Genomic DNA, 21,860 nt, shown 5'->3' on the forward strand with positions numbered 1-21,860 from the left:
TTTCTTTATTTCTCTAACTCGCAACAACCTCATATCAAGGATATTGATTACTGCATCTAAAGAAACTTTAATCTAGTCTCTGAGACGGGCGGTTCTCCAGAAGCTTGGGGTGTATATAGGTCGGGTTGATTCAAGTTTTTTAATTATTAAATCAAATCAATTGTGTCAGATTATTAAATCTAAAGACCAAACCAAATCAATAAAAGTCGGGTTTTTAAATCTCGGGTTTTTTGGGGGGGTTTCGGGTTTCTATATATAAAGTTTTCATAGCATAAAACATAGAATTTGTGCTCCAAATATTTCTTTAATCCTAGTAAGACAGAACTATATAAGGTATGAAATGAGTCATGGTATTGTACTGAAATATTCAACAATAAAGATAATAAAATCGTATAATAAATATTATTAACAAGATGAAAAATGAACATAATCTACAATTTATTAAGTTGCTAAAATAAGTACGACTAATAAGTACTACTATTATTTTCATGACTAAACACTAAAAAGAATAAATAAGTTATGCATTTTATCTAAACCATGAAAAAACTAAAAAATAGATATCCAACACTATTATCATTCCTAGTACAATTGAATTGAATGTTTTTGTTAGTAGTAGTATTGATTTGATTTTGGTCTGGGATTTATTTGAGTTACTAACATTTATGGATTATAAAACTTATTAGAGCATTCAAAACTTATAAGTTCAAGCTTGAAATAATACGTTAAGAGATAAAACTATAAAAAAGTTTAAGAAATATTCATAAACTACACTACAATAAATATTTTCATGTATTAAATAAATTAAAAAATTATATATATATAATATCGGGATGATTTGGTTTTGGTTTTACTTTTTCTAGTTAAAACCAAACCAAACTAATTATGGTCGGGTGTTTTTTTCCAACACCAAACCAAATCAAACCGAACCATATTCGGGATTTTTTTTCTCGATTTGACTCGAATTATCGATTTGGTGCGATTTGTTGGTTTCTTTTGTACACCTCTGCCAGAAGGAATGTCGTTAATCGTTATACATACTTCATTGTACATATTAAAGTGAACAGAGACCGTATCCACTTTATTATTGAAGTGGATATGCCTAAATATAAAACTGGACATCTCTATACTATATATAATTTCTACTGAAACGGCATAAAATTACATTGTTACGCTACATTAATATTGATTGACTTGCAAATCATTACCCCTGAGGATGTTATGCCCATGGGTGAACCTAGTGCGTTAACTCTGAGCTTGCATATGCGTCAGCCCCAAACACATAACATGTAGCACGTAAGTTTATTTCAGAAAATATTTCCTCAAGTCGAGGTTAAGCAACTTATCTTATTCCAGACTAACTTTGGTCGTAAAAGTGAAAGCTTTGATTAGTTAAGTGAATTACGTCACATGAGTTCGTTTTAATTTAATAGCTTTGGCTCAAATCTTATAAGTATATCTTAAGAATCTAGTAAATTAGTATAAAATTGATTTCGAACTAATAAATCAAATGGTTGTGGTAAAATCTCGATCTTGAACCTATAAAGTTCAAATACTGAACATGCATTCTCTTCAATCCTCATCATTTCGACGGCTTATAGCATGTTTAACCAAGTTTCTCCAAGCCAAAAATATTATTTTTTTCGAAAAAAAATATTTTTTCCAAAGTTGAAGTGTTTGATCAAGCTTTTAGACGGAAAAAAGTGCTTTTGAGTAGAAGCAGAAGCAGTTTTGGAGAAGCAGAAAAAAATAGCTTCTCTCCAAAAGTACTTTTTTGAAAAGCGCTTTTGAGAAAAATACACTTAGAAGCAGTTTTTAAAAAGTCTGGCCAAACACTAATTGTTGCTACACAAACTGCACTTTTTGGAAATAAGCTGATTTTTGCAGTTTGGTCAAACACTAATTGTTACTACACAAACTACATTTTTTTAAAATAAGCTGATTTTTGCAGCTTGGTCAAACAAGCTATTATTATTAGGAAACTGCATCTTCTGCAGGTTCAATTCTCTGTGGAAGTCCATCCTTATTTTCTCCAATATTATTCTTAATCTTCCCATATGTTTCACTGCATATATGATTTGTAAATAGAAACTTCAAGTAATCTGGAAGAAGCTCCACTCTACACTTGGAACTCCCTCTTGAAAATCACTGGATTTTGAGTTAGAAGTAAAATGACAAAAAACAAAAGTATAATTAAAAATTGTATTGATTCGACCACAGTGGGAGTCGAACCCACGACCTTTTGATCCGAAGTCAAACGCGCTAATCCACTGCGCTATGCGGTCTTGGTGATATGCAGGCACCCTTGATTTATATCATGGTAAATTTTTGTTGATGTCAGTATTTCCAAATTAATTAAGTGGGCGTTTAGGCATAAGAATTGTAAAACTCCAAAAAAAGGTGAATTTTTTCTTCTAACTGAAAATGGTATTTGAAAATTAGAGTTTTGTCTAGACATAAATATAATTTTGTGTTTTTTTTTTATTTTTATGAGTAATCTGAGTGAAAATTAAAAAATTTATGACCAAACAAAAAAAATAAAAAATTCATATGTCCAAACAGGCTCTAAGATACATTGCATGAATTATTTGTGTTCTTTCTGCTTTATTTAAGTCGTTGATGTTGTGCTTTTCTATATGAACACGTTCAACAATTTAGTACTTGCTGATTTATTTTGTTACTCCATTTTCACCTCTTTAACTCGTGCTAAGAATGATAAAAATAAATTGATAAAAGTTTTTTTTGGGGCTATAGATTAGGTTGTAAACCAATTGGATATGTCCTCCCTGATAGACAAAAAAAGACCAAATAGTTATATAACTATGATTTTTTTTTTACCAAAGTCATATAACTTTATTTTTTTACATAAAAATCATAAAATTTTTACTAGATCACACAAAAATCATAGTGAACGAAAAATACAATAACCTTTCAGTATTATTTTCTTATTCCATAATTTTTTGTCTAATAAATAATAATCCAATTAAACTAGGAGTGACCCAACCCGACCCGAGCCACCTACCTAATACCCATATATATTAATAAGTGTTCACTTTCGTATTATTTTAATATATTAGTATTATCACTCGCGCGAATGCGCAGGCACTAACTATGTAATATATTTGGGTTATTTGGATTATAGGTAAATAATCTTAAAACTTAAACTTTCTCTATTAAATATAAATAATCATTGGACATTAATTAAGAAACACTACATTAAAAAGATTAACCATTTCTCAAATTTTCTAGATATAATTCAATTTTTCTTTTTTGATATCATTCTCGCCGGTGTCATTGGATCCTAAAATTAGTCGGAAGCAAAATAATAACTCATATTTATGGCAAAACAATCAAAGGTTGAGACTATGAAGGACTCTTTGGATACGACTTGGCTCTTTTACTACTACTTGAACTCTTATTTTGTGTGTTGATATCTTTCAAAAATTATTTCTATTTTAAAATTTCAGTTTCTAAAATAAATTATTATTTTAAAAAAAATAATAATTTATTTTATAATCATGTAAATGAAAATATTATCCTTAATTCAAAACTCATTTTAATCGGCTATTTAAAAATTTAAAAAATTATTTAGCCAGTAATTTTTTTCCCAGTATGACTCCATTTTGATATTTAACATTAACCATATTAAATATCCGATTTATTTGAATGATATGTAAATAACCTTAAAATTTAAACCTTCTAGATAATCGTTAGATATCAATTACGAAACAGTACATGAAAAAAGACTAGCATTTTCTCAAATCTCGTAGTGATAATTTTATTTTTGCACCATTCTCATTGGTGTCATTGGAACCTAAAAATAACCAAAAAGTAAAATAATAACTCGTATTTTTGTCAAAGCACAAATGTTGACACAATATGAACGATTTTTTGGTTACAACATGAATCTTTTACTACGATTTGAACTCTTATTTGGTATGTTGTTATCTTTCAAAAAATATTTCAAAAAATATTTCTATTTTAAAATTCTAATTTCTAAAACTTTATATATATTTCAATAATGATTATCTTTATAATGATGCAAGTGAAGATGTTATCCTTAATTTAAAATTCACTTTAGTCGGCTATCTAAGAATTTAAATGATTCTTTAGCCGGTAAAATTTTATTTCATTATGACGTCATTTTGAGTTTATCGATATCTCTAGTCATATATTTTGAATTTAGAATACCCTATATACAGAGGTGGATCTAGGATTTATACTTTATGGATTCAATTTTTAAGTTTTTAGCATTGAACTCATTATATTTTCAAAGTTATAAGTTCAATTGAACTTGTTTCAACACTCTACATACTATATATATATATATATATATATATATATATATATATATATATATATATATATATATATATATATATATATATATATATATATATATATATACAATTTTTTTGTTCTTTGAATCATTAAATGTTAAATTAGTTGATTGTTATTATATAACATTACATATATTGTCTTGAAATTGCCTAGTAGTTTTATCTCGATACCATACTTGGCTTAACATCAATGCAAACTACTCAAATTGCATTTATATTCAAATTCAGATATCATATCAGTTTGTTAGTAATAGTGATTTTTTAAAAACGACATACAATATAAATTAAGAAAAAAACATTCTAAGATATCCTGGTCTTATAATCTATGTATTTGAGTTGAAAAAAGTATTTAAAATCGACGATATCAACTTCCAAATTTTTTATACTTAACATAGATGAAACATAAGAAGAAATTCGTTGTCATCTCTTATTTCTGGTTTTTAGATTTTTCATACATTTTTTCTATATTTATTTCCTTTTATCTTATTTTTTATATCTTTCTTCTTTCTTTTTTTTTTACAAAAAAAATAATAATTTATTTCTCTATAAAAGGATGAGTTTAAATTGAAATTGTCTACATAAGAACTTTATTTATATTTTTCGTTTTTAGTTGAAATTCTTTCATATTTTTCTTTTTTACTTTATCTAATCAATCTAAATAAATGCTCGTCTTACCACTTAAATTAAAAAATTCAAGAATGTGTAATTTTTATATAATACATATATAATATGTGTATAATCGTGTGTTGCCAGTATATCATTTATGGATATTAGCTATAAAAAGGTAAACAATAAATCTGGCCAAATATTTATGTAAATATTCCATAAGATTTCGATTTCTTGATTTTATCCATGATATGACTTCTATTATAATAATTTAAAAACTCTACTAAAATTCAAAAATATCTTATCCTTTTATTTTTAAAATTACATTACATTTTAAAAAATAATCCCATTTTGAAATAATTTGTTTACATTTTAAAAAAAAATCATGTCATACCAGTTTTTTTTTAAATATACTTTTTGTTACACTTAAAAATTGCTATAGAAACTATCAATTAGAAACAAATGCTCCTCTTGTTGCATTCGAGAAAAATAACTTTTCACATAATCTAGTGATTCAAAACTGATATTTTTCAACAAAAAAATATTAAACCTTTGCAATGTTGGTTTGACTGCAGCTAAATGAAGAGGTTTCAGCTTATACCCTTCAATTCCTAGTAGGTGCTAAATTAAAATTAATGATAGCAAATGTATAGCCAAAATTTTGTTATTTGTTTGATGTCCATTTATACAAATTGACTCTTCAAACAAATATTTTTCAAAAACGAAAAAAATAATTGTTTTGTATATTGACTGATTTTTGTGATGTTTCTTTCTCCAGCATGTAGGTTTACTTCATTATATATGTAAGTAAACTTTTATTCGATTTGTAAACTCTTTTTTGTTTTCTGGATAACCATAGACATGTACCCTATATGTTACATTTATTTTAAAAGAAATCGATTTATTCAAATCTAGCTATATTGTTTTAAAGAACTATAATTTAGGGTTTTAAATGTGAAAGAGTTTTATAGTTATATGAAATAGTTTTTTTTTCACAGGCGCAGTAGTATTTAAATAATCAAAAAAAAATAACAAAAGTTCCTAGCATGATTGCATATGATCATTATTCAAATTAAGTATGATAACTTGACCCCAAAAACAAGATAAATTTCTTTTTTTATTTTAATTCAAATTTAAAAAATTTATCTATAAATTCATAATTATTCTTTAATTCAAATTCGGTTATATATATATATATATATGACTAACATAGTTAAATATAGAATAAAGTTACCATATACTATTTGCATTTATTAGCTTGCCACTTGGCTTAAACACAATGCAATTATATATGGTAACTTTCTTGCTTTAATATATATATAGATTAAAAACTTTATCTATAAATTCAAAATTACTCTTTAATTCAAATTCGGTTAAATATATATATATATATATATATATATATATATATAACATACAATATATAGAATAATGTTACTGATGATAGGCTATAATTAGTATTTTAGTCGATTATTACACTCTAATTCACTGCACTTTAGTTGAGTTTGCGCTTTAATCGCTAGTGTTTTGCACTAATTGTGTGTTTAATGCCTTGTAGGTGTGATTTCGAGCTATATAGATGTTATGGAATGAATTTAAGTAGTTTGGAGCTTTGAAGTCTGAGTAAAAGCTCGAGGAATTAAGCCGGGATCGCATTCGGGGATCAACGGATGATAAAACAACAAAACGAAAACTCGAAGAGGCATATTGCGCACTGTCTAGTAAAATAGACATAACATTTTTCTCAGAACTCCATTCGGGTTCAATAATATATGGTTGGAAAGATAACTTAAAGGACTACAACTTTCATGTTTTACTTTTTTCTAAATTCCAAACGGAACAGGGTTAAAATTGCGGTTATGGTAGGACCGCGGCAGAAGGCAGTCGCGGACAAATGAAGAACCTGAGAGGTTGTTTGGCCGCGGTTCCGGTGTAACCCTATATTAAACCAAGGAAGCCGGCCAAGAAAAGAAATTGGACATATTTTTGACATAGGTTTGACCTAAGGAGGCAGAGACACAATAGGAGCAAGGCTTGGGAATTCTTCTACAAGTTTTTTCTTTCTTCTTCCTATTTTTCATTGTTGGTTATGACTTTTAGTATTGTAGTTTTACATACTATTATGAATAGCTAATTTTTTATCTAGAGTTTTGATAGAACCTTTTGTAAGATAAATTCTTGTTATGTTTTTATATAATTGAGCCGTAGTATAATCTCTATTTGTTCAACTACGTTCTTATTGTAGTTAATTAAAGAGCTCTCAATTAGCTGTGCCTATTTAGTATGCATAACTCGGGAGAGAGTGCATATTTAGGTAATTTTTGAACAACACCACTCCCAGAATATATGAGGGATCAATAACCGAGGGTTTAAAGGCGGGATTAGGGATAACGAAGTCTTGGGTGCGATCTGAAGTGAGCTGTATCAAAAGCCAGCTAGCGTAGCTCGGGAGAGTGCGTCTAGTAAATTGTCGTGATTACTCGGGAAAGATTTACGGTAATAAGAGTGCTCATGATCGGTAGAGAATACTTAGGCAAAATTATAGAAGACATAGCGGGAAGGATTCCGACAATTGGGGAAATCATAACTCTAGACCTCCTTAATCTTGTCTCTAACTCTTAGTATCTTTAGTTGTTAATTTATTATTTTAATTTGTTAATCAATTAGTTAAACACAAGAATCTAAATATCTATAAGTTAGGAACTGTTCAAGCTTGTCTTCTTGGTGATAGTGAACAGCTGTAGCTAAGCCTTAGTTCTCTGTGGGATTCGACTCCGGACTTGTAAACCGGATTATATTTGCAACGACCGCATTGTCCTTTTTATAAGGCATAGTTGGGCGTGATCAAATTTTGGCGCCGTTGCCGGGGAACTAACGGTGTAGCTGTAGGTGTACATATTGCTAGGTTTCAAGTTTGAACTTTTATTTTTATTTTTTTGTATTTGATATTTTTTTTCGATTTTTAAGCTCTTTTTTGTTATCTGGATAACCATAGACGTGTACCCTATATGTTACATTTATTCTAGTCTTAGAGTACGCGCTTTGCGCGTGTACCTATATCAATGAGTATATAATTTTAAAAAATTACGTAAATATTATTAAATAATATATTTGAGTTATTGAATAAAAATTAAAAAAATAATTTATTTATTTTTGCATTCGGGATTCGTGCCTTTACAATGATATAGAAAATAGAGATACTTTTTAAAACTCCTTCTTACTCGAATAACATCTTTTTCTCTTCATCGATGTTTTCGCATAATATTTAAAAATTATATTTAATTATTAGAAAAATAGTTAATTAAGTACATACATCTTAATTTAATAGTAAGAATACATAGTGTCCTCCTCTTAGAATTATAAGTTCAAACATATTTCATATAAAAATTGTCGTAAACAAATATAAGCAAAAGACAATGTAATACTGTTATTTCTCCCCAAACAATATTTATGTTAAGACAATGTAATATTGTTATTTCTCCCAAACAATATAAGTAAATGATAATAGATCCTTGTGGTCCGGGCCTTACCTGGACCCCGCACATATAGTGCATCGAGCTTTCTTTAATATTTATATTAAAGTCCTAAATATTAGGACTTCCTACATAATTTAACACAAGAAATATTTTATAACCAAATTAGTTGATTTCAAAGTACTGTATATTACGATAATAACTAAATTACAATTTTGTCCAATGTGAAGTTTAATTTTAAATGGTAAAAAAAAAGGCGAACGATATTTCATTAAGGGCCTTTGTGCATTTAATATAGATAGATAGAACGATGTGTAAGTTATTATGTATTTTAAAAATTAATCAATTTAGAAGTGTACTTGATTAATCTTTTCTTTCTTTTTTTTAACGTTTTAATTTAAAATCCTACAAATGATATGGAGATTAGACGTGGTAAAAAGCTAGTATTGTTTTTCCTTTTGAAACAAAAGTCTTTAGTGTATTAAAATCACGTCTTCCTATTGCAAATAAAATTGTAATACAATCTAATAAGGAAAGATTAACAAATTAATTCTAGTTGATTTTAAAGTTCTAACTTTAGGAAAATTAGCATAAATGGTAATTGAATGTTTATTCCTAAATATTAGGAAGACAACTTAAATTACAATTTTATCTAGTGTAAAGTCGATTTTTTAAGGGTAAAAAAGTCGAACGACATTTCGCTAAGGGCCTTCGTGCTTTTAATATAGTATAGATTTATAACATATAATTCAAATTCGGTTATATATATATATATATATGACTAACATAGTTAAATATAGAATAAAGTTACCATATACTATTTGCATTTATTAGTTTGCCACTTGGCTTAACCACAATGCAATTATATATGGTAACTTTCTTGCTTTACTATAGATATAGATATGTATATGGGTATTGGGTCGGGTTGGGTCATTTTAATATATATATTATCGGCTATTATTTTTTGAAGCGGCTAAAAATATATATTTCTCCTATTTTAATTAGATTATTATTTATTAAACTGGAAATAAAAAAATATAAAATAAGAAAATACTACCGAAAAATTATGTTTTGGTGACTATATTTTTATATGAGTTAGTAAAAATTTTATGATTTTTGTGTGAGAAAATAAAGTTATACAGTCAAATCTCTCTATAACAGCCTTGTTTGTTCCAGGTATTTTTGGTTGTTATAGCAAATTACTTTTATAGAAAACATATATTATAACAGAACATGAAATTTGGTTTCGGAAAAATTTGGTTTTTATAGTGAAGTGCTGCTATATAATGATGTTGTTATACAGAGGTTTAACTGTATGACTTTGATGGGGAACAAATCATAATTATATGATCATTTATGAAATTTACTGGAAATTATCTTTAAGCTTCCGAAAACTTCTAAGCTGCCACCATGCTTGCTAATGCATTAGCAACACCGTTCGCCTTCCTGTACATATGATTATTTGATTTTCAAGTTGCTTAACATCTCTTCATTGATTGCAATTTGCAAACATCGATATATTAGTGAGAGCTTATAGTAGTTGTTGATTACTAGCATTATTTAAGTTGTGAACCAATAAATTACCCAGATAAACTTTGCCAAATAAAGTCAAATAAATACTCATATAAATCATATCACCTGGGTTACAGTTGGAATGTTTTATTTCTTATGTTTCATATCTTTTCGTTAATATAGAGCTTTATAATGGGTTTGAACAATTTTTTTTGCATATTGTAAAATTTTCACATAAGAAATTTTTGCACAAAGTTTGATAGGTTACATGTACTTTCGTTATAAGTACTTTACTTTATGTTTTGATGATCTAACAAACTTACTATCTAGAACCAGATAAGGAACCTGTGACACATTTACAAGACCTCAAGTTCACAAGATTCCAGGTTGGGACTCATAGCGTGGAATATGATTCAACTCCTCAGATGGAAGGGACCAGGTCCCTACCAGTTCCCGAGGAGACCGTACGAAGTCAACTCTGCAGTTTCCTTGACCACTCAGTCCTATTTGCATTGACAGTTTTTTGACAATATGCTCTTTATCTCCCTATTGGAGACTTCAACTTGTCCACTAGCCTGAGGATGATAAGGGGTGGATACCTTGTGATTGACACCATATTTTGCAAGAAAAGTGTCAAATGCCCTATTGCAAAAATTAGAACCCTCATCACTGATGATTGCTCAAGGAGTGCCAAACCGTGTGAAGATATTTTTCTTAAGAAACGCCACCATACTCCGAGCTTTGTTGTTGGGCAAAGCCACGGACTCAATCCACTTGGAAACATAATCAACGACCACCAGAATGTAAGTATTGCCACACGAACTAACAAAAGGCCCCATGAAGTCTATGCCCCACATGTCAAAAATGTCAACCTCAAGAATAGTGTTGAGAGGCATTTCATCCTTCTTTGAAATTTCACCTGCTCTCTGACACTCATCACATCTCTTGACAAGCTCACCGGCATCTTTATACAGAATAGGCCAATAAAAACCACAACTAAGAACCTTTGAAGCAGTTCTCGCACCACCATGATGACCACCGTAGGGCGAGGAATGACAAGCATCAAGAATACTCATTTGCTCCTCTTCCGTAACACATCTCCGGATCACACCATCATTACAAATCTTGAAAAGATAAGGCTCGTCCCAGTAATAATCCAAGCTGTCCCGTTTAAGCGTCTTTGTTTGGTTAGAAGAGAGCTCACTCGGAACAATGCCGGTCACAAGAAAATTGGCCACATCGGCAAACCAAGGCATACTATTCAAAAACACTTAGAGGAGTTGTTCATCCGAGAATGCATCATTAATTTTTGTTGATACCCAATTTTTTTCTATGTATTTTTTATACAAAATACTTTCAAAATAGCATGTACATACATATATAAGCATGACCAAGAGTTTTGGTATTTTTTCCTAATTTGTAAGATTTTAAAATTAATTTATTGTCTATTTTAGCAGTATAAAGACCAATAATTACTTTCAAAATCATCAATTTTGGTGAATAATTTATTTTATTCCCATATTTGTACTAAAATATAGTTAAGGTGATTTTTGTATATTTTTACAAATTTATTTGGTATTTAAAAGACTAAATTGCATATAATTGCAATTATAGCCTACTTTAAGATTAATAGCATTTTATAATTGTAAAATTGGGTCCAGTATTTTTAAATCAATATTTATATACTATTAATTGTTTCAGTACTTTTCATTTGCTTTTTAAAATCATCTTCACTTTTTTTTATAAAATTAAAAGGAAAATTAGCTATTTAATATTTAGCCCCATTTTTATTTCAATAACAACCCCATTACATTTCAATTGTAGCCCTTAATTTGAGTCAATTAAACCAGCCCAATTCCATTTGGACCCAACCCACGACCCAATTCCAAATGACCCGCCCGGTTCCTACTATTGATCCAGGCCGTTGATCATTTTGATCAACGACCATAAACCACCCTTACCTTTTTTAACCCCAAACGACTACCCTAATCCCTCATTTCCCATCTCTCAGTCGCCTTTGAAACCTCTCGTCTCTCAAACTCTCTCAAACTCTCCGAAACCCTAGCCTTCTTCCACCCCTCTTCAACCACCACTCCACCGGAATCCATGGCTTCTCAGGCCATGGATGGTTGGTACTCACTCCCCTCCATTAATAAACTATGGTTGTTCGAAGCTTCGAGACCTGACCTCGATGGTTCTCCTTCAGATCCTTCTCAGATCAGTAGATCTATGGCTTCTCCGGCCATTACTCCGGCATATTCAAGCACTATGAGCCTTTTTGACTCAGGATCTGACTTTCCTTAAGACCTTTCTCATTTCTAGGGTTTTCTCTGAAACCCTAAGCTGTCCGAGGTTCTTTACTTGCTTATTTTCTTAGATCTGGAAAATGTCTGTGTTGTATTGAACTTTTTAAAGGTTTTCCCCAAATTCTCTTTTCAAAATAGTTTAATTTCGATTTAGGGTTTCTGAAAAGTTTTTCAAAAGCATCTTTCTGATTCTTTTTGTTCTTTGTTTATGTGTGTTTGTCTGTGTTATACTCGTATGACTTCTTTAACTATGCATGTACTGTTCTTCTACTTCCTTTTTCTACTATACACGTTACTCTTGTTAATCCGTGTTATGTTTTCCTTACTCTTCTACTATATGTGTTTACTGTGAGTTCTTTGATTTTGTTCACTTTATTTAGCTCTGTTTGTGTTCTTGCTAAGCATATTTCATCTGCTTTTGTTTAAGCTCGTATCATCTCTTTCTTCTGAACTTGTTTAAACTCCGTGTTTTCTCAAACATGTTCTCATGACCTTGAATCAGTTCTTTCTATCATGTATGTTTGTTTCTCATAAAGTCTTCGGAAGAGACTTCTGAGCCTCTTTCAATGACCTGCTCTCTCACCTCTATGTCTAACTCAATTCGAAATCCTAAGATTTGGGGGTTTCTTTGGCAAGTGATATTAGGGTTCCACTTTGGGACCCTAGGCTTTCAGACTCACTATGAGTCTGTAACTAAACTCGATTCCCTTTTGTTTGTGACTCTAAGGCTTTCAATATTAGACTCTTTTTCTGAGGAACCTGACGATTCCTTTCGTTTGATTGGTATGCTTTATATATGTGAAATTTCTCTTTCAAAAGGTTTTTACCAACTGATTGATTGATTCTGAAATCCTTTTAATAAGGCTGACGAATTGTCAGTGATTTTTCTTCGATTGAACCTCTTTTACCTTTCTTGACTTGGTTCATTCGAATTGAACCTGTAATTTTGGTTTCATGGCTATTTGATTGATTCCCTTTCCATATTTGGCACAAACCGTGTACCACTAATGGTTTTCCTTAAATAACTTCTATGTATTTACCCCTTTTGTGCTACTTTGAAAGGTTTTAATTAAAATTTATTTTCTTAACTGGCTTTTACTCGTTGGAATCAGAATCCCTTAACCAAAGGGAGATTGATTTCAATGATATTTACTTACCTTTCTTACTTGTTTCTCTGTACTATAAAAGGGACTACCCTTCTGCACTTTTGAGACCACTTCGAGTTCAATACCTCGAACTTTTAGATCAATACTTTCAACTTACTTACACACTTTATTGCTTTGAGTTCAATACCCTTACATCATTCTGCTCTTTCCTGGGATCTTTTGGAACTTTTGCTTGCAACTTGGCTTTTTCAAGACTACTTTTACTTTTTTGTTTTCCCTGAAACTGGTATGTTCTAATTTAGCTTTCCTGCCTCACTCCTATGTGTTTATTTACAGTTTTCTGCAATCCTCTGTACTTTGTTGTTCATGATTAATGTTAACTATGTGTGTTCTTTCCTTGTATCTATTTTCTGTTATGAATCCTTACCCCTATTTCCTTCTATGTGTTTGAGTTAATATTCATGGCCTGGTAGTATCCAAATTACTGCCCAGGTCCAAACCTGATCCTCAATGGATCCTAACTCCCAATTTTGGCTGACAGGCTGGTCAGGGGTGTGCCAGCACTCTTAAATTGTTGGGCATGACCACCAGCCTGCCATGGCCTTCCCTAATTCCCCTCTATGCACATACACTTACTATTATATTCTAAGTTTTGTCCCCTCTCTTATGAGCCATGCTTTGGGACCCTGAGTTCCCTCTGAACTTGGACATTTGAGGGTTGACTCTTCCACACTGCACTATAATCTAATTCTGCAATGTGTTTGGGGTGTAAGCACTGCCCTAAGTCCCTTTGAGACTCTTGGGAACTTTGACACATCCCAAATAAGAGAAAGGCTTTTTGGAAAACGGATCCTAAAAGTTGGTTTATCTCATATTGCTAGACCTTGAGTCTGAATTAGGCTGTTTGGTTGCAGCTAGAAGTTCTGATGTACTTTTTTTTGATTCATTCAGGTCTGTAATAATTTGTAATATCTATGGGGTTCTAGTGAAAAAGGGGAGGGTCATTTATGTGTGCATATGGGTAGACAACATACTCATAGGGATTACTATTTACAAATTCTGCATTTATGCATATCATATAGTACTCCTGCCTATAAGTCAGTCTCATTATTGCATTAGAAACCATGCCTATAAGTTTCTGCATATAGAAATCATGTATAAGTTTCTGCACTTATGCATTTAGAAATCCTGCCTATAAGTTATGCATTACACGTAGAAATCTTGCCTATAAGTTGTTTCATTACTACATTAGAAACCATGCCTATAAGTTTCTGCATATAGAAATCATGACTATAGTTTTGTTTCTGCATTTCTGCATATTCATCTGTCGTTAGGCAAACAATCATAGGTTTAATAATAATCAACTTCATTCTAGATACCATGCCTATAGGGCTCTTGCACTTACATAATCGTTTTAAAATCAATAACGCTTAGAAATCATGCATATAGGAGCAGCCGTCTGAATCTGATTCGTCTATTTTATCTATAAGTTTAAAATCAGTACTAATGTTTGTTTAATATCTGCAGAATTTAATTGGTTCTAAAATCAGTAACCCTTCTTTAAAATCAATATACTTCCACCTAGGTAAGCAGTAGGTAATTGTTTAACTGTGTCAGTTTTAATAAATTGCAACCAGACAAGGCCTAATTCGGACTTCTCATCTGAGAAATATGTGATGAAGCAACATGTCTTAATGCTTTAAATTTAATTCAGACTATAACCAGTATTTGAAGTCATGCTAAATAATTTGCTCCTTTAAGTGAGGAGGCCAGTTTGAGCCCTTAAACTGCTATTTGTTTCCCCCTACTTGCTTATGTGTTTTGTTTGTCGTATTAGAATTTTGTCCTTTTAAAACTTTGAAAAGCCCCAACCTCCCTCCCTTTAGGACTAGTAGTCCCAAATGCCTCCGTGACTGATAGGATTGGGACGGGTAATAGCATGCAATAAGTAACAACACTATTCTGCATTTAATACCTTAACGGGGTGGGAAAAGGTAGATATGGATATGATGACCGGTGCGCTAATACCACGTGTAGCCCTTCTTTTGAGTAGTGATTACCAGGTATTGCATTGATGTGATCCATATTGTTTGTAAACCTAGGACCCCTTCCCCTTTACTCGTTATCCCTTTTTTAACTGTCCAGACTATTTGCTTAAGATTTCTGTTTTTCTTTATCTTTCTTCAAACTTTCAATCACTTGCAACATTATGTGTAAATCCCCTTCTATTTGAGACCTTTATTTTCTTACTTGTTAGTTAAAGTCACAATTGTAACATAGCCGGGAACCACACTAGTGGATCTTGGGGAGTACCTAACACCTTCCCCTCGAGATAATTTCTAGCCCTTACCCGAACTCTGGTTTTCCAACTCGAACTCTTATATAGTGTCCTAATGCACTTTAATCATTAGGTGACGACTCTTTAACCCAAAAAACCCAATTCCCAAGAGGGAACGAGTTGTCCTCCCAAATGTCATGAACCCGATTTCGCCTTAGACAAAGGGGGCGCGACAATTTTGAGACCATCTTTGGGTCTCCCCTCCTCTTCCAAGCGGGACAAGTGGTCTGCCTCTTAATTTTCACTTCCTTTCCGATCAATAATCTCTAGATCAAATTCTTAAAGCAACAAAACACATCTCATCAATCTAGCTTTAGATTCCTTTTTGGTCATCAAGTAATGGAGTGTCGCGTGATTAGTGTGAACAATCACTTTGGCACCCATGAGATAAGGCCTAAACTTTTTCATTGCAAACACAATTTCTAGAAACTCTTTTTTTGTCACCGTATAATTAACATAGGCATCATTCATAGCTTTGCTTGCATAGTATACCGGATGAAACATCTTGTTCACCCTTTGCCCCAAGACTGCTCCTACCGCAACATCACCAGCATCACACATGAGCTCAAATGGAAAGCTCCAATTAGGTGTAGTGATGATGGGAGTGGTCATCAATCTATACTTGAGAAGCTCAAAAGCTTTCATGCACTCATCATTAAACACAAAATTTGCATCTTTTTCCAACAATTTGCACAAGGGATTTACCACCTTAGAGAAGTCCTTGATGAACCTTCGGTAGAACCCCGCATGGCCAAGAAAGCTCCTCACTCCTTTGACGGAAGTAGGAGGAGGGAGTTTTAAAATCACTTCAATCTTCGCTTTGTCCACTTCGATACCGTTCTGAGATATTATGACCGAGGACAATACCTTTATCGACCATAAAGTGGCACTTTTTCCAATTAAGTACTAGATTTGTCTCTTCACATTGGGCCAATACTTTGTCAAGATTACCCAAACATTCTTCAAAAGAATTACCCACAACACTAAAATCATCCATGAATACTTCCAAGAAGTCCTCCACCATGTCAGTAAATATAGCCATCATACACCGCTGAAAGGTAGCCGGTGCATTATACAAACCAAATGGCATTCGAGAAAATGCAAAGGTTCCATACGGACATGTGAAGGCGGTTTTCTCCTAGTCCTCTGGTGCAATCATAATATGGTTGTAGCCTGAGTACCCATCCAAAAAGCAATAGTAGGAACACCCAGAAAGTCTATCCAGCATTTGGTCAAGAAAGGGCAATGGAAAATGATCTTTACGGGTCACTTTGTTCAGCTTTCAGTAGTCCATGTATACCCTCCATCTGGTGACAGTCCTAGTGGGGATCAACTCATTTTGCTCTTTTGTGACCACAGTCATACCCTATTTTTCGGCACTCATTGTACCGGTGAAGTCCATAAACTATCCGAGATGGGATACACAACCTCTCCATCTAGCCATTTGATAACTTCCTTCTTGATGACCTCTTGCATAGCCTAGTTCAACCTCCTTTGATGTTCCACGGAGGGTTTGACATTATCCTCAAGTATAATCTTGTGCATGCAAAAGGCGAGGCTTATCCCCTGAATAATATCTAGAGTCCATCCAATTGCCCTCTTCCTTCTTTGAAGCATCTCAAGGGTGGCATCTACTTGCACGTTAGTAAGGCACGAAGAAAGAATAACAGGTAAACTTGAACAAGGGCCTAAGAATTCATACCTGAGGTGTAGAGGCAAAGGCTTCAACTCCAATACGGAAGGTTCCTCGATTGAGGGCTTTGTTGGTGGAGTCTTTCTGTTCTTAAGATCCAAGGAAAGTTTACGGGGCTCATAGGAGTAAGAACCCATTATGTGCAGGGTATTGTCATACTCTACCAAGCCTTCATCTCCGGTCACATCATGGTTCAACAATATAGCTTCCAAAGGATCCTCCACATTGATCATGGCACTCATGTCATCAACTATCATCTCCGTCACCAGATCCACAAAAGAACAAACCTCAATACTATTCGACTGCCTCATTAATTTGCACATGTGGAAGATAACTTTTTCATCACTGATCAAAGGCTAAAAACTCGTGTTTTAGTCGTAGTAACAACACTTTAATTATTGCATTTTACAAATATTTGAGCTTAAATGATTATGAATTATACTAAATTCATGATTTATGCCTTGCAAGAAGAGTTTCCAACTTAAGAATTAATTCGGGATGAATTTGAGTAATTTGAGGCTTTGAAGTCTGAGTATAAGCTAAATAAATCAAGTTGGAATCAAGTTGAGTAAAATGGCCATAACTTTTTGCTCAGAACTCCGTTTGGGCTCTATAATATATTGATGGAAAGCTATTTGAAAGGTATACAACTTTTATGTTTTGAATTTTATCGAGTTACCACTAGCGCGGTCAGTAGCGCGCCCAGATGCGCGGCCGCGCTAGTTGTGCGCGTCCAAGACAGAATACTGGGCAAACTAGCGCGCCCAGATGCGCAGGCGCGCTAGTTCAGTCCGGAAAATCAATTATTTGGGGGCAAAATGGAAAATATGAGAGGATCCACTCAACTTACATAAAGTAAAGCTCCATTATTGAGATAGGAGATCAGATTTTGAGGGAAAAAAGCCATAGAAGAAGGAGGAGCTTCATCTTGGAGCTAAGAAAGGAGAAGAAGAACAACATCTTGGAGCAAGGATTCAAAGAGTTCTTCTAATCTTTCTTCTATTTATTTATTTATATTATGTTTAAGACTTTTATTGTTGATTTTTATGTGAATATGAGTAGCTAAAAACCCAAATATTCTTGGGTCATGGATGTTAGATAATTATGTTATTTGAAGCTTAGATTGAAGATCTTGAATCTATCGTTATGGGTTGTTTATTTGATTCTGCTTCTAATTATTTTACTGCGTAGCTAACAGTGAAATATTATTTACAAATCTTGAGTTAAACTTGAAAAAGGAAATTCTTGATTGCATATAGAATCAAATAGAGCAAGATCCGAATCCTGGGCATCGGGTGAAAGATTTGCAATTAAGATAGACATATACTTAATTGCCTTGTTTGGTTGAAAAATAGGAGTTGTAAATGCATTCTTGCTAATATTAATACCATAGACATATAGGTATTAGTTTAACTTGAATAGATGCATAAGAACTCGAAAGATTCTTATGAATATTATTAACCTTATAATCAATAACCCGGATAATTCAATAAATCAATCTTAAGCTAAAATAGTAGCATGATCTCTAGCAAGTTCATGACCTTGGAATATCTTTGCCAAAATTGTTATCAAAATATTGTGTAATTGGTGTAGTAATTTTGTGTTGAATTATTGTGCAATTATTAAGTAAGTTGTAAATTGGTTCTTTATATATTTTGTGATAATTTAGCTTGAATTGATAATTGTTTGAGCCTACATCAGTCGATAAGTTGATCACAATTTCTCGTGGGAACGATACTCTACTTACTACTATATTACTTGTCGATCGCGTGCACTTGCGTGAGGGTTTTGGTCGCAACAAGTTTTTGGCGCCGTTGCCGGGGAATTAGACATTAACTATTCTTCTGGGTTAGACTTTTATTATTATCTTTACAAGTTTATTTTCTTTTCTTTTTGTAAATATGTTATTTTTATAACTATTTGATTTTTCTCTTAGTATGTTTCTAGTTCTCTCAGGATGACATCTGAGGATGAAATATACAGAGGTAAGGTTAATGATGAAGACGCTTAGTTAATCAAAGATTTTTATGGCCCATATTTTTTGGCTAAGTCATGACCTCACCTCTTGGATATCTGAATTTGAATATGGGAGTAAGGGTTGGTATTGGGACGGATATTCTCGATTAGTGGATTCTGCGAAACAACATTATTTACTAACAACGGTGATGAAAGATTGGTCTAAGGAGAGAGATGAGCTTGCACAAAAAAGTGATAATTTTGGCTTGGTTGTGCATAACTTGGATTCAGATTTGAGTGCAAAGGTTGATGCGTGTAACGCCCAACAATTTAATGATGAGTTGTATGAAGCTGAAAAAAATCTTCTAGACCAAATAGAGGAGCTAAAACAAGAATACCAATCATTAGATCATATTTTTCTTGAGGATGTCCATGTTAAGAAGAGTGCTCTAGAGTCATGTGAGGGAGTAGATAATATTACTTTAGAAGAATTGAGTGTTTGTATAAATAGGGATGTAAACAGTAGTAAAATTCATGAGTTATGGCGCATTAGACCTTATTCCAATCATTTTTCCACATTGTGTTTAGATAGTAAGATAGTAATCGAGCCACCTGACCCTATGGGGAAGTCAAAGAGTGAGGATGAAAGTGTCTATATTCTTGAATTTATTGTGCCAAAAAGCAAAAATTACATTCCTCATCCAAAGGCCGAGAAGTGTCGAGTGAAAAATTTATTACTTGGCCTGGTTATCTTTGTAGCCCCACCAAAGAAGCATAGCGACAGACTTGATGCCTTGTTAGGGGTACAATTCATAAGTTCAAGGTGGAAGCAAAAAGTGGTTCACATTGTATATTGTCTATGTAGGATTTGTATATACGCCTGTGTAGTATATTTTGTATAATAATTTTGAATTTTGTAAAATAGACTAATTTCTTTTTATGTTTATTGTTTATATTTTCAGCTTAGTTTGTAATTTTTATTTTTATGTACAATTGTAGTAAGTATCTCTAATATTAGGTAGACCGATAAACATTATATCATTCTAATTGAAGAACAGGGTAGTCTGAATCCATGTTATACATACTAAGTGTCAACATGATATTAACATAAGTGTGAGGTATTTACTCCACCTGCTCTAAAATGATTTTTTTAGCTAATATATCATGTTGTGCAGATAAAATGTCTAGGCGCCCAAGCAAAAGATCAAACATTGGACTACCTGAGGTTGCATCTAGTAGCCGACAAGGATGGGGATGGGGACAATGTTCTCTCAGAAGACGAGGAATATCTGCGCACATTTGAAGAAGAAGATGCTTAGGCCAATGGACTCAGGGAGTATTTTTTCTGATCTATTTTGTTTTTATTTTGCATTAGGGACAATGCAAGTTTTTAAGTGTGGGGTGTTTGCCCCTATTATAATGTATTTACTTTGTCAAATTGCTCTTTGTTTGATTGAGTTTAGTTATTTTTTTTGATTTTATTTAGTGTGTTGAAGTTTCTTTTAGTTTGTTTTGTTAAATTATAGTATTGATAGATAGTAGTCCTAATTTCGAAATATTGCTAATAGATTTTCTTGATTTAGTCGGGAAAAAAACGAAAAAAAAAATCAGAATTAATTCGAAAAAAATAATAATATATTTTTGTTTATTTTATTTTTCAGATTAATGTACGCTAGTTTTGGTTTAATTTAAATAATTCTCCTTGATTTTTCTTTATGCGATGGTTCTTTTCCAAGGGTGTATTTGAACCGGGTATAGTATTTTTTTTCTCCTTTATGTCAATTGAATAAAAAGTTCCTAAATTCAAAGAGTTAATTCTTCTCAAATGCACATGCTTGAAAAGTGATATATGCCTTATTTGTGATGTTCAAATCTCAATTCTTGATTCTAAAGTAAGTGCCTTAAATTGTATAATTATGACTATGCTTAACTGCTTTGACTAGAGAGTCGAGAAAGATCCAAGCTTGAGTGAATTGTGTGCAAATATGTGAGTAAGGATTGCTGGAATATTCTATGTATAATAGTTGATGTCTAGAACTTGCCCCCAAGTATTTTGCAAAGCGGAATAGTAACATTATTCAGTTTAGGAGATGATATAGGCATTTCTTTGTTGAACCAGTTTGATAATTATTTCCACCTAATTGTATATATCTTAGTCAAACCTTTTGAGCCGTTAATCCTATTTCTTTGGCACCCACATTATAAACCTTACCAATTTATGTAATATATTAGTTGTTTGCACCTCTATCTCTCATGAGCACTTAATGTTGTTTTAATGTTGAAGAAGTTGAGAAGAGATTGGTTGGTTTATTTGAAAAATAAATCAAAAAAAAAGAGTGAAGAATAATTCATATATGTATATATGTATATATATATATAGGGGATGAATTTTCAGTAGTAACATTCCCTAACCTAAGGTGCTTGAAAAGAATGGAATTTGTTGTTAGTATGTAAAATCTCAAAAAGGTTGGAGATGGTTTAACATAGGAATGATGTTGAAATTTTGAAATATGTTGTATGTATGGAAGTGTTC

At 32.2% G+C, this 21,860-nt stretch overlaps 1 non-coding gene across 1 annotated transcript; it reads right to left on the bottom strand.

Moving 5' to 3' along the window:
- Positions 1-2,208: 2,208 nt before the first annotated feature.
- TRNAR-UCG (transfer RNA arginine (anticodon UCG)) lies at positions 2,209-2,282 on the bottom strand. The gene has a single exon. It is a non-coding gene; the product is annotated as a tRNA-Arg (tRNA).
- Between the last annotated feature and the right edge of the window lie 19,578 nt (positions 2,283-21,860).

Source organism: Nicotiana tabacum, chromosome 8 (assembly GCF_000715075.1).
Source record: "Nicotiana tabacum cultivar K326 chromosome 8, ASM71507v2, whole genome shotgun sequence".
NCBI lineage: Eukaryota > Viridiplantae > Streptophyta > Magnoliopsida > Solanales > Solanaceae > Nicotiana > Nicotiana tabacum.